Consider the following 12,203-nt stretch of genomic DNA (forward strand, 5'->3'; position numbering starts at 1 on the left):
CCTCCCTTCCCGGTACGGTGAGAGTAATGACCTGTGGAACACCGGGTGCAGTTTCATGTTGGTGGGCAAGTTGAGTCTAAAGGCCACAGGATTCACCTGTTGTGTTACCTCGAAAGGTTCCAGTCGCCTTGGCCGTAATTTCTTACAAACCCCTTTGAACGGTAGCCCTTGGGTTGACAACCACACCCGGTCCCCAACCCTTATTGTCTCCCCTTCTCTGCAGTGCTTGTCTGCCTGCCTCTTGTACGCTTCCTTCGCCCTCTCCAGGTTAACCTTAAGTTGTTGGTGTAAAGCCTCCATTTCTTCCACAAACTGCTCGGCCGCCGGCACACTCCACCTCCCGTCCCCCTCCCCTGGGAATGCCCTGGGGTGACACGCGTAATTGGCCATGAACGGACTCATCCCCGTGGACACATGTTCAGCGTTATTGTATGCAAATTCGGCCAGCGCTAGTTTTTCCACCCAATCGTTCTCCCTTTCGTTGACGTAGCAGCGTAGGTACTGTTGGAGTATGCTATTAGCTTTTTCTGCTTGTCCGTTGGTCTCCGGGTGTCTGGCCATCGAGAAGCTCACCTCGACGTCCAGCAGGCTCACGAGCTTCCTCCAGAATCTGGAAGTAAATTGCCTTCCTCTGTCGGACAAAACCCTCAAGGGGGCGCCATGCAACCTGAAGACGTGATCTACAAACAGCCTAGCTGTTTCCTCTGCCGTCACTGCATGCGAGCAAGCAATGAAATGGCACGTTTTGGTCAACAAGTCAACTACCACCATGACTGCTGTTTTCCCCCTGGACTTGGGTAAATCGGTCATAAAATCTATGGATACCACCTCCCATGGTCTTTCCGGGGTGGGTAAGGGTTCCAGTAACCCCGCTGGTGCTGCCTTCTCCCCTTTAGCCCGCTGGCAGCGTTCGCACCCCCGTACGTATTTCCGCACATCTTCCCTCACCCTTGGCCACCAGAACTGCTTGGTGACAAGCAACATGGTTTTGTGTTGACCAAAATGCCCCGCCGTGGGGTTGTCATGTAGTTGTTTGAGTACTCTTCTCCTCAAGTCCCCTTCTGGTATGTACAATGCTCCCCTATAGTACAGTGCCCCTTCCTTTTCCTCAAAACCCCCCTGATTTTCTTCTGCGTCTCTGATCTCCCTGATTTTTGTTTGGGCGTACTCGTCATTCCTCGTCAACCCGGCTAGTTCTCGTCTCTCTACCACTACTCCCCCACACACCCCTCGGTCCTCCGGTATCACATGTGGTAGTTCTGGCGCTCCCTCTCCTTCCAAGTACTCCGGTTTCCGGGAGAGGGCGTCTGCTCTGACGTTTTCTTTCCCCGGCACGTACCAAATTTCAAAAAAGAACTTGGAAAACTCCTGTGTCCATCGCACCTGTCTCTGGTTGAGGACTCGTGCAGTCCTCCAATATTCCAGGTTCTTATGGTCCGTGCACACCTGGATCTTGTGTTGCGCGCCTATTAGAAAATGTCTCCAGCGTCGAAAAGCTTCATGAATTGTAAGCAGTTCTCTCCCATCAATGTTCGTTACTTGCAAGGGGTGTTCTAGAGGCACCACGTGGAGCTGGTGTTCTAGTGCAAAATCCCTGCTAAAGAAGTTGCAAGAGCTGCCTGAATCCAGCAATGCCTTCACCTTAATTGGGTGTCCGTTAGGGAGTTCTAGCACCACCTCTATGGCTATGGCTGCCCGGGGGGGGGGGGTCTGGCTTGGGCACTTTTACTGGTTGCTCGCCTGGCTGCTGTGCCCGCTCTTCTGCAGCCAAGCATTGGCGTTTCCCTGCTCCTTATTCCCCTCCTCCTCACCACCAGCTGCCCCCACCATTCCTTGCCACGCAAGCGCCATTTTAGTCAGCTGGTCCATCGATTGCGGGCGGGGCAAGCGGGAAAGTTCGTCTTTTACCCAAGGGGATAAGCCTTCCTCAAATAACATCTGCACTGGTTCTGAACCCAGTTCCCTACCGAGTTTGTGGATAAGCATCGCAAATCGCGACCAGTACTCTCTCACTGATTGGTTCCCTTGTTCGCACCCCATCAGTTCCTTGCGCGTCACGCTCTGCTCCACATCACTCGAAAACATATGGTCCATGGCGCTAAATTTTTTTCTCAAATCCTTTAAGGCAGCATTCTCCGATGCCATTAAGGGTCTGATCCATTCTCTGGCATCACCTTCCAGATGCCCTATCACAAAAGCGACTCTCCCCCCATCGTCTACAAAGTCATCATACTGCAGGTCCAGCGCGTACTGCACCTCTGTCTTAAATGCATCATAATCTCTGGGATTGCCCCCAAACTTCTGCACTAGTCCCGGTACCTTCCTTGCGATGGGGGGTGGGCTTCCCCTGGGCATCCTGAGTCCGCCTTTCATCGAGCCGCGCCGCTAGTAGAGCCAGTTGCTGTTCCAAATCTCTTTTTCTCTCCTCCAGAGTTGGTCCTCCCCTGGCCCCCTCTCCGACGCCTGCTCCTCCTGTTTGACTCATGATGCTGCCTCTTCTGCTCTGCGCACAAACAACTTAGAAGACTGACGGATTGCTGTAATGGGAATTGGGGTTGCTTGTGCGTAAGCCACAAACTGCTCCAAGCTGGTTGTATAGCTAAACCTTTCCCTGGCTTGACAGCCCTTACAACGCGGCTGTCTCAGTCACTGGCAGAATCCGTCAGTGGGCGTTTCCTGATTTTCTTCCAACATCAAAATTCCTTGACTCCAAGTCTCCGCCTAGCTTCTCTGCGCGGAAGCTTTCTGCGCAGCGTAGGCGTGCCAAGCGGAGGTCCTGTGCTCTCCCCGCTGATCTCACTGGAAGAGTCTCGAAGCCTTCCCTCCGAAGTACTCTCAGCCTCCCTTTTCTTCCTGGTGTCACCTTGATTTCCTTCCCCAGCGGAAGCTCTCCCTCTCTCCTTGCTAGTTCCCTCTGTGGCATCATTGGGGAGCCTTACCTCTCCTCTTGGCTCCGATGGCAGTTCCCTGACACTTATATATAGCATTTCTTATTATATGATTTGAAAAACTCCTATGCGTCTTTATTTTCCCATAATTAAGATAGCCATGCCACCCAAAACGGGTGTCATGACCTTCTAGATCTAAAATATCCCAATTTTTTAATAAATACCAATCTTTCAACCAGAGAAGACATGAGGCTTCGTAATATAGCTTCAAATCCGGTAACCCGTAGCCACCTCTTTCTACAGTATCTATTAATATCTTATGTTTTACTCTTGGTCTTTTACCCTTCCACAAAAATTTAGAAATTTCTTTTTGCCACTTGTTGATACTGCTGGTCTTTCCTGTAATTGGAATCGTTTGGAATAGAAAGAGTAGCTTCGGTAAAACTATCATTTTAATTACCGAAATACGGCCCAGGAATGATAAATTTAACCTTGTCCATGTCTCCAACTGTCTTTTGATATCTTTCCAACAATTGGTATAATTATCTTCATATAAGTTAATATTCTTTGGTGTTATCCATAATCCTAAATACTTGATTTGGGGGTAGATTTTAATGCGTATTATTTGTTCTAATTCTGCTTTTTCATCTGGCAACATATTTTTAACTAATAGTTTTGTCTTGTTTAAATTCATTTTGAACCCCGCAACTTTACCGTAGCCATATATTATTTCCAACGCCTTTCTTAAACTCTGTTTTGGTTGCTCCGTAGTTATAATTAAATCGTCAGCAAATGCCCTCATTTTGTAACTTCTATTTCCTAGCATAATCCCTTTTATTTCTTTTTCTTCCCTAATTTGTTTACATAAAACTTCCAATGTTAATATGAAAATTAAGGGGGATAGTGGTCAAACGGAGACGGAATGCCACAGGCGAGACCTGGTCCACGATAGGAAACGGGCCGGTGAAACGGGCGTCCAGCTTCCGCGAAGGTCGAGAGGGGTGGAGGTGGCGAGTGGAGAGCCATACCAGGACACTGACGTGGAGTTCCGGCCCCACCTGGCGGTGGCGGTCAGCCTGGTCCTTGTACGCCTCCTTGGCCTGGCGCAGTTGCTCCATCAATAGCTGTTGCTGGGACTGGAGCTCCTGAAGGCACTCCGTCACAGCAGGGACCGCGGATGCCGGCAGCACATCCGGAAACAGCTGTGGATGATAACCGTAACTGGCCTGGAATGGGGTCTGCTGGGTGGACGCATTCACCGCGTTGTTGTAGGCGAACTCCGCCAATGCTAGGTGGTCGACCCAGTCATCCTGCTGGTAGCTGCAGTAACACTGGAGGTACTGCTCCAGCACCGCGTTCGCCCGTTCCGTCTGGCCATCGGTCTGTGGGTGGTAGGCTGATGAGAGACAGACCTCTGTCCCGAGGGTCTGGTGCAAAGCTCGCCAGAACCGGGATGTGAACTAAACGCCCCGGTCGGACACCACACGCACAGGTAGGCCATGCAGGCGGAAGACATGCTGAAGGTACAGCTGAGCGGTTTCCTGAGCTGAGGGTACGGATGGGCAGGGGGCACAGTGCACCATCTTAGTGAAATAGTCGGAAAAAACTAGAAGGCAGGTACAGCCACGAGACGGGGGTAAGTCCACTACAAAGTCCAGAGAAACCGTGTGCCAAGGACGTGGTGGAACTGGCAACGGCTGAAGAAGGCCGGGGGGTCGCCCGGTAGGGCCCTTGGCCCGCCGGCAGACATCACAACCAGCGATGTAGCGAGCCACGTCAGCCTTCAGGCGGGGCCACCAAAACTCACGGCTTACCAGATGGGTGGTCTGATACCGCCCAAAGTGTCCCGTTGCTGGGGCATCATGGGTGCTCCGGAGAACCTCAGCCCGCAGTGGCCCTGGCGGGATGTACAGGCGACCGTGGTGCAGCAGAAGGCCCTGATGCAAGACCAGCCCTGGATACTGAGGGCATGACCCTTTGGACAGTTCCCGGAGTCGTTCCTGGGCCCAAGCGTCAACCCGCTGCTGTTCCAGCACCCAAGCCTGCAGTGGCTCAGCCTCCTGGGTGGCCAGGAATGCAGCCGGTGGTAGGATTGTGGTGGGTACTGCTTGCTGTACCGTGTCTGCGTTGTCTTCAGGTTTCCGGGACAGGGCATCCGCCTTCTGGTTTTGGGAGCTAGGGATGTAGCGGATCCGGAACTGGCAACGGGAAAAGAACGCCCACCGGATCTGCCTTTGGTTCAGCTTGCGGGTGGTCTGGAGGTACTCCAGGTTCCGGTGGTCGGTTCTCACCTCCACCGGGTGTCGTGCCCCCTCAAGATGGTGGCACCAGACCTCAAAGGCCACCTTGATGGCCAGTAGTTCCCGCTCCCACACGGTATAGTTACGCTCCGCTGGAAGGAGCTGGCGGGAATAGAAGGCGCAGGGTAAGAGTGGCGCATCAGGTCCGTACTGCTGAGACAAGACGGCACCGAGAGCTGTACTGGAGGCGTCGGTCTCTACCACAAAGGGTCGAGAGGGATCAGGATGTTGCAAGATCGGCGCTCTCTGGAAACAGGCCTTCAACCCCTGAAACGCCTCCTCTGCCTCCTTGTCCCAGGAAAACGGCATCTTGGGGCGCAGTAGCCAGGTCAACGGGGTGGTGCGATGAGCATAATCTGCAATGAAGGTCCGGTAATAGTTGGCGAACCCCAGGAATCGCTGTAGGTCCTGGCGGTTCCGAGGTGCTGCCCAATCCTGAACCGCTGCCACCTTCCCAGGATCCATCTGCACCCCATCTGGAGAGAGTCGGTGACCAAGGAAGTCCACTGACCGCTGATGGAACTCGCACTTGCTGAGCTTCGCATACAGGCGGTGCTCCCGCAAGCGCTGCAGCACGGTCCGGACTTGACCCTCATGGCGAGCCGGGTCACGGGAGAAAACCAGAATGTCATCCAAGGACACCACCACGTACTTGTCTAGCAAGTCCTGGAACATGTGGTTGTGTACCGTTGGAACACAGCGGGCGCGTTGCACAATCCAAAGGGCATAACCAGGTATTTGAACTGCCCGTACCGGGTCCCGAATGCTGTCTTCCACTCATCCCCGGCTCGGATCCGAATTAAATTGTAGGCCCCCCGGAGATCTAGCTTGGTGAACACCTGCGCCCCTTGCACCCGCTCCAGCAACTCCGAAATAAGGGGCAAGGGGTACCGGTCTGGGATGGTAATTTTGTTCAGGGCCCGGTAATCATGGCAAAGGCGAAGCTCCCCACATTTCTTCTTAACGAAGAGCACTGGTGCAGCGGTGGGCGAGGTAGAAGGCCTAATGAAACCACGCTCCAGGTTCTTGCGCAGGAAGTCCTGCAAAGCTTCGCGCTCTGGCTCTGTTAGAGAGTATAAGCGACTCACCAGCAGGGGCGCTCCGGGCTGGAGGTCTATGCCGCAGTCAAAAGACCGATGCGGCGGCAGCTGGTCTGCCCCCCGTTCCTCGAACACGTTGTGATAGTCCCGGTACTCGGCGGGGAGCGTTGATGCAGCCTCCTCAGTGGGCGCAGCTGCTAGCATCTCGGACTGAGCATGGGAACATGGGTCTGGGAAGTGCACAGTCCGTTTGACCCAGTCAATCTGAACATTGTGAGCCTCCAGCCAGTCCATCCCGAGCACCAGGGGGAACCGGGGCATGGAGGCAATGTCCAAAGTTCGCATCTCCCGGTGCTGCTGGAGACACAGGACCAAGGGCTGGGTCTCCTGAGTAATGGCACCTGAACGCAGGAGCCGTCCGTCAATTGCCTCCACCTGTACCGGTTCTGGCTTGTTCTGAAGTGGCACCTGATGTTACGATAATGAAGCAATGCTGCTGCAAAGTCCTAGCTTGAAGAGTAAACGTGATGGGACTGTCTGTGGGAAGCACCGGAATTACCTCAGAGTGTAATATGAGCTGTACAGGAAGTACAGGAAGTGTTTTGTCTCAACACTGCTGGAGTATGGAGAGAGCAGTCATGTTTTTTGTAACACTGCAAAGACAGAAATAAAAGCATGTAAATACGTTTCTGTCTATCTCTTTCCCCTGCCAGGGGAAGAGGGGGTGTGTTCTTCTCACATTTGAGAAGAATCGCCGATCGAGACCTTGGCTGCGCTTGCTGGGGAATGCAGCCAGGGAGGTCAACAGGGAATCAAGCCGGGTGCCTGGGACTGCTGCCAGCTTCTCCTGAGAAGGGCTTGAATTTCCCGACAGCTGGTGATGGGCAGCAAAAGCAGCGTCCATATAGGAGCGGGTTGCCCTCGAATCCACCAGAGCATGGGTAAGAATCCAGGGCCCACCTGGAGGGTATAGACATACCGGGACCATAATGTTGGGATACTGCCAGGGAGATAAAGTCCATCTGAGCCCCCAAGCCGGCTGCCGGACGATCCATCGACCTCCCGTAGGTATCAGCAATTAGCGACACGAAGCCTAAGAAATAGCTTGCCACATTCTTGGGCTGGTGCACACTCTGTCAGCAGAATTCACACAGCAAAAGTTGCACTCAGGAGGGTATCATTTAGAATGTTTATTCAGCGTTGGTCAGAACAAAGAAAAGCATGACCGCCTGCTAGCGTGTTCTGGCGCAGAGAGAGAGAAAACGAAAGCAATAGCAAACATAAACATCCTCTAAAAGGAAATGTGCAGACTCTGTGACTCACAAGCCTGCTCTCTCTTAAGGTGGAACGGAAATATCCTAACACATAAGGTGTTGCAATTTCATTGGTGCGGGCCCATTCTGCGCTGTTTGGGACCCCAGGTAGCCAGGGCCATCAGCTACTGGGGTTGGCGGTTTCCCTGTGGCTGGCGTTTCTCAGGACAGGACCGGGCGTAGTGTCCGCTTCCGCCACAGTAGACACATAGATTCCCCTCCCGACGCCGCGTCTTCTCCGCGGGGAAGAGGCGTGGCCGCACTGCCCCAAGCTGCATAGGCTCCTCCGATGACTTGGCTGTGGCCGTGGAGCTGCTGGTAGAAACTGGCGCCGAGAACTGGAAGTGCCGGTGGCCCCGGGCCTGACGACGGTCCTCCAGCCGATCTTCTATCTGTAGACTCCGTTGAATGAGGGTGTCTAGCGTGGTGGGGCGTTCCATTGTGGCCAGCTGGTCCAGTATCTCGTCTGAAAGCCCCTCAAGATACTGGTCCCGAAGAGCAGAGTCATTCCAGGTCAAGTCCTGTGCCAGCAGCCGGAATTCCGTGGTGTATGCAGCCACAGTGGACTTGCCCTGTTTCAACCGCCTGATTGCCCGGTTGGCTTGACTCCCCTTCTGGGGGTTGCCGAATGCGGCCTCCAAATGATTGCAAAACCCCATATAGTCTGTCAGCAAGGGGGAGTCTTGTCTGAGCAGTGGCAACGCCCACTTGGCCGCCTGGTCCTTTAACAAACTAATCAAAAAGTGCACCTTGGTGCGGTCGTCAGGGAAGTTCCGGGCTCGCCCCTGAATATACAACTTGGCCTGGGCAAGGAACATGGGAAAGCTGGCCGGGGCCCCATCAAATTTCTCTGGCAAAGCCACTGGGTACTTGCCAGGAGCCGGGGCGTCGGCCCCAGGAGCCGGTAGGGCGTCCAACCGCTGCTGAAGTGCCGTAACCGCATTGCTGAGCTGCTGCACGGTGTGAGTCAAGGCCTGGTTCTTCTGGGCCAATGCCACCAGCGCAGCTGCCTGGTCGGCCATGGCTTCTGGCTCGTCCCGAACACACCCCAACGAAGGGGGAGTGCGGGTGTGGTGGGAGCAAACTGCTGGTCCCGGGGGGAAGGTTACCGTTGGCGTAGTCAAAGTCCGGTCCTGGGTCACTAGCCTGGAAACAGTTCACAAGGAGCGGGGCGAGGTCCGAAGCAGGAAGCCGGGCGGGGACAGGAACACTGGAGGGTCAGGTCTGGGTCCGGGCAGGAGCAGGTACTCAACGACGTTGCTCCCACAACCTGGGACCGGGCTGACTGGCCTTTATCTTCTCTGAGGCCAGGGGCGGCCCCGGCCCCCAGTAGACCCGCCTCTCTTGGCCTTAAGGCGAGCACACCTCCTGGGAGAAACCAGTTCCCTCCGCCTCTCTGCCCTAAGCCTCTGCAGTTCAGGAGAGGCTGGGGAGTTACTGGACCCAGGGGGAGACTCTCCTTCCTCTGGCAGGGCCGGGAGAGGCGCACCTGTAGGCACTGTGTCCTTAATCACCTCTGGAGCTAGAGTGGAATCACCTGGTGCCTGCTCCTGAGGATCCGGCACAGGTGCAGGCTCTTCAGATCCAAGGCCCTGCCCCAGTTCAGCCGGCCCTGGAGGCGGGGACTCCTGTGCAGGCTGGGATTCCTCCGGTTGAGCCTCTAAATCGGATTCCCAGGCCATCACAGCTATAAATGTGCCTCCCAGGCAAAAAGCCAGCTTGGTCATTGTGTATCATCATCTGGAAGACTTTTTTTGATCTTTCGGCTAAAATATTTGCATATAATTTATAATCGTTATTTAGAAGTGCGATAGGCCTATTGTTGTTAATAAGTAGATTGTCCGTTCCCTGTTTTGGAATTAATGCAATAAGGCTGTCTTTCCAAGAATCCGGCATGGTTCCGTCTTCTAAGATACTTCTTAATGGGTCAGACAGTAAGTCCTCATTTTTTTATAATATATTGCCGGTAGGCCGTCTGGCCCTGGTGGCATTCCTATCTTTGCTTCCTTAATTGCTCTTTGAATTTCGTACGATGTGATAGGGTCATTCATCAGTTCTTTTTGTTCTTTAGTACGTTTCGGAAGACAGTTCTGTTCTAAATGTTCTTTAATTTCTTCTATTGTTTCATTTCCTTCCTTATAGATTTCTCTAAAGAATTCGAGAAATCATTTCTCTATTTCTCTAGGGTTGTTTATTATTTTGCCTTCGCACTTAACTCTATTTATAAGCCTTTCTGCCTCTCTCTTCTTTAATTGCCATGTTAATAACCAGGCTCAGGTTCTGTTTCAGGCTGTGTCTCTGTTTCAGGCTCCGGCGCTGTATCAACCACTGTTGCAGACTCGGTTAACCGAGATCAACCCAGGTTCGGTGCACCTTGGTTTGATGCCAAATGTAAGCAAGCTAGACTCTCTCTCTGTTGTATCTACAACAGATATAAATCTTCTGGAGCTGAAACTCTCCCCCCAGAGTACTTGCAGGCCAAAATTGCTTACAAACAGGCACAGAAGTCAGCCAAGCACGAGTGGCAGCTAAGACGTTGGCAAGCGCTGATTGCTGCCTCTAAGCCTCGCAGCTCTCGCGGTTTTGGGAATTTAATCAACAAAAGATCGAGGAAATACCCATTGACGGTTATCCCAGCCCCGACATGGGAACAATTTCTAAGAAAATATTTCTCCCAGACAGATATCTCTAACACTCAATCTGATACTCTTTCAAGTCACTTGCCCATATGGCCAGATACTGACCCGGAGGAAATAGTAGATTTAATTGCTAAACTGAAAACTGATAAAGCCCCAGGGCCCGATCTGATCCCGGCGGAAGCTATTAAACAACACCCAACATGGTGGGCTAAAATTCTTGCAAAAATCTTTGATGCAATCAATGCCACGGGCCAGATACCTAGATCATGGAAGGAGTCCATCATAATTCCTATATATAAAAAAGGACCACCAGAGGACCCAGGAAACTATCGTAACATCAGTTTATTATCAATCATCGGGAAAATCTATACTCGCTTCCTGCTAACCAGACTAACCCAATGGGCCGAAGATTCCAATCTGATAGGTCATTAACAGGTCGGGTTTAGACCAAATCGCGCTTCTATTGACCCTGCTATAATTCTATATCATTTGGCGCGGAAGTATTCTTCCCCTACTCATGGTCTTCTATGTGCCGCTTTTATAGACCTGAAGGGTCTATAAAAGGTGAGGAGCAGGCACCCGCTAGGGTGAGGTTAACACCTGAGGGCAATCTCACAAACCCTGTACCAATAAATAAGGGGGTACGACAAGGGTGCATCCTTGCCCCCTATCTTTTTAACCTCTATATTAGTGACATGAGAACGCCCCTAGCTGAGGCCCAAACCTCCATTCATGCACCCAGGCTTGCAGACTATCGCTGCCCCTTATTATTGTACGCTGACGATGCGGTGATCCTCTCTTATTCTCGAATCGGTTTGAGGAGGGCCCTTAAGATTTTTGCGTTATACTGCCAAACAAATTTACTTACTATTAACCATTCCAAATCTAAAGTCCTAATTTTTTCCAGGAGTCGTAAACTGTATAGATGGGAACTCGAGGGGAAGCCAATTGAACAAGTTTACAAATTTCAATATCTAGGAATTTACTTCCAGTATAATATGGGATGGAAAGCGCATATCACATATTTACAAAATAAGGTTAAAGCCCTTATCTATGCTCTATTACGCTTCTTCTTTACGGAGGGGGCTATGCATGTTCCACCTGCCTTAAAAGTTTATAGTGCGAAAGTGGTTGCAACTATGGCCTATGCGGTCCCTTTATAAACCCTTTGTAAACCTCTTGCCTCTGGTGACATTGCAAAATCTTTTTCTAAGACGCCTTTTGAAACTACCCTCCTGTGTAAGCAACTCTGCCATTCGCCTAGAACTTAAGATCCCCTCCCTAGAGATTCTGATGTGGAGACATGACTTTAATTATTGGCTGTCCCTTTGGCATAAATTGCCAAACTACCATCTTATTCAGTGCCTTTGGAGAGATGAATTCACCAGCCCATGGGCAACAAAAATCCATTCCAAACTGTTGTCTTATGGAATCTCTCCTTCCGATATACTTAATTTAGATCTAATTACTGCTAAAAAGGTCATCAAACAAAGATTGGAGGAGGTAGATTTGCAACAAAATCTTACTACAGGTGGAGGTACATGTTCCCCGATAAATCAGGGCATTACATCTATGTCCCAGATACCTCGATATCTGTGTACTTTATCGGCTGCGTCGCATAGACTCGCATTTGTTAGAGCCAGATTTAATGTGTTCCCCTCAAATGTGCTGAGCAATAGATTTTCTAACGGTAAAACCTCTGTTTTATGCGCATGTGACAACAAATCAATAGAATCCCTCTATCACATCTTGTTTAATTGCCCCTTATACATTGTTCCCCGATCAAGGATCCTGAGTTCAATCATTCTGGAAATTGCTGCTAAACCACCTGAATTACATCTAGCCTATCTACTCCAGGACATTGACTCTTATAGAACATTACAGGTTGCTAGATTCCTGATTTCAGTTCTTTCATATAAAAGACTTCATGGAATGCTGCATGACTATTAAAAATCCAGTAAACTCTATGCACCATCTTTATCTTCAAGGCCATAACACGGTACATCTAGAGATTGTAAGTAAT

This window comes from Podarcis melisellensis (genome assembly GCF_964234715.1).
Source record: "Podarcis melisellensis genome assembly, chromosome: W".
In the NCBI taxonomy this organism is placed as follows: domain Eukaryota; kingdom Metazoa; phylum Chordata; class Lepidosauria; order Squamata; family Lacertidae; genus Podarcis; species Podarcis melisellensis.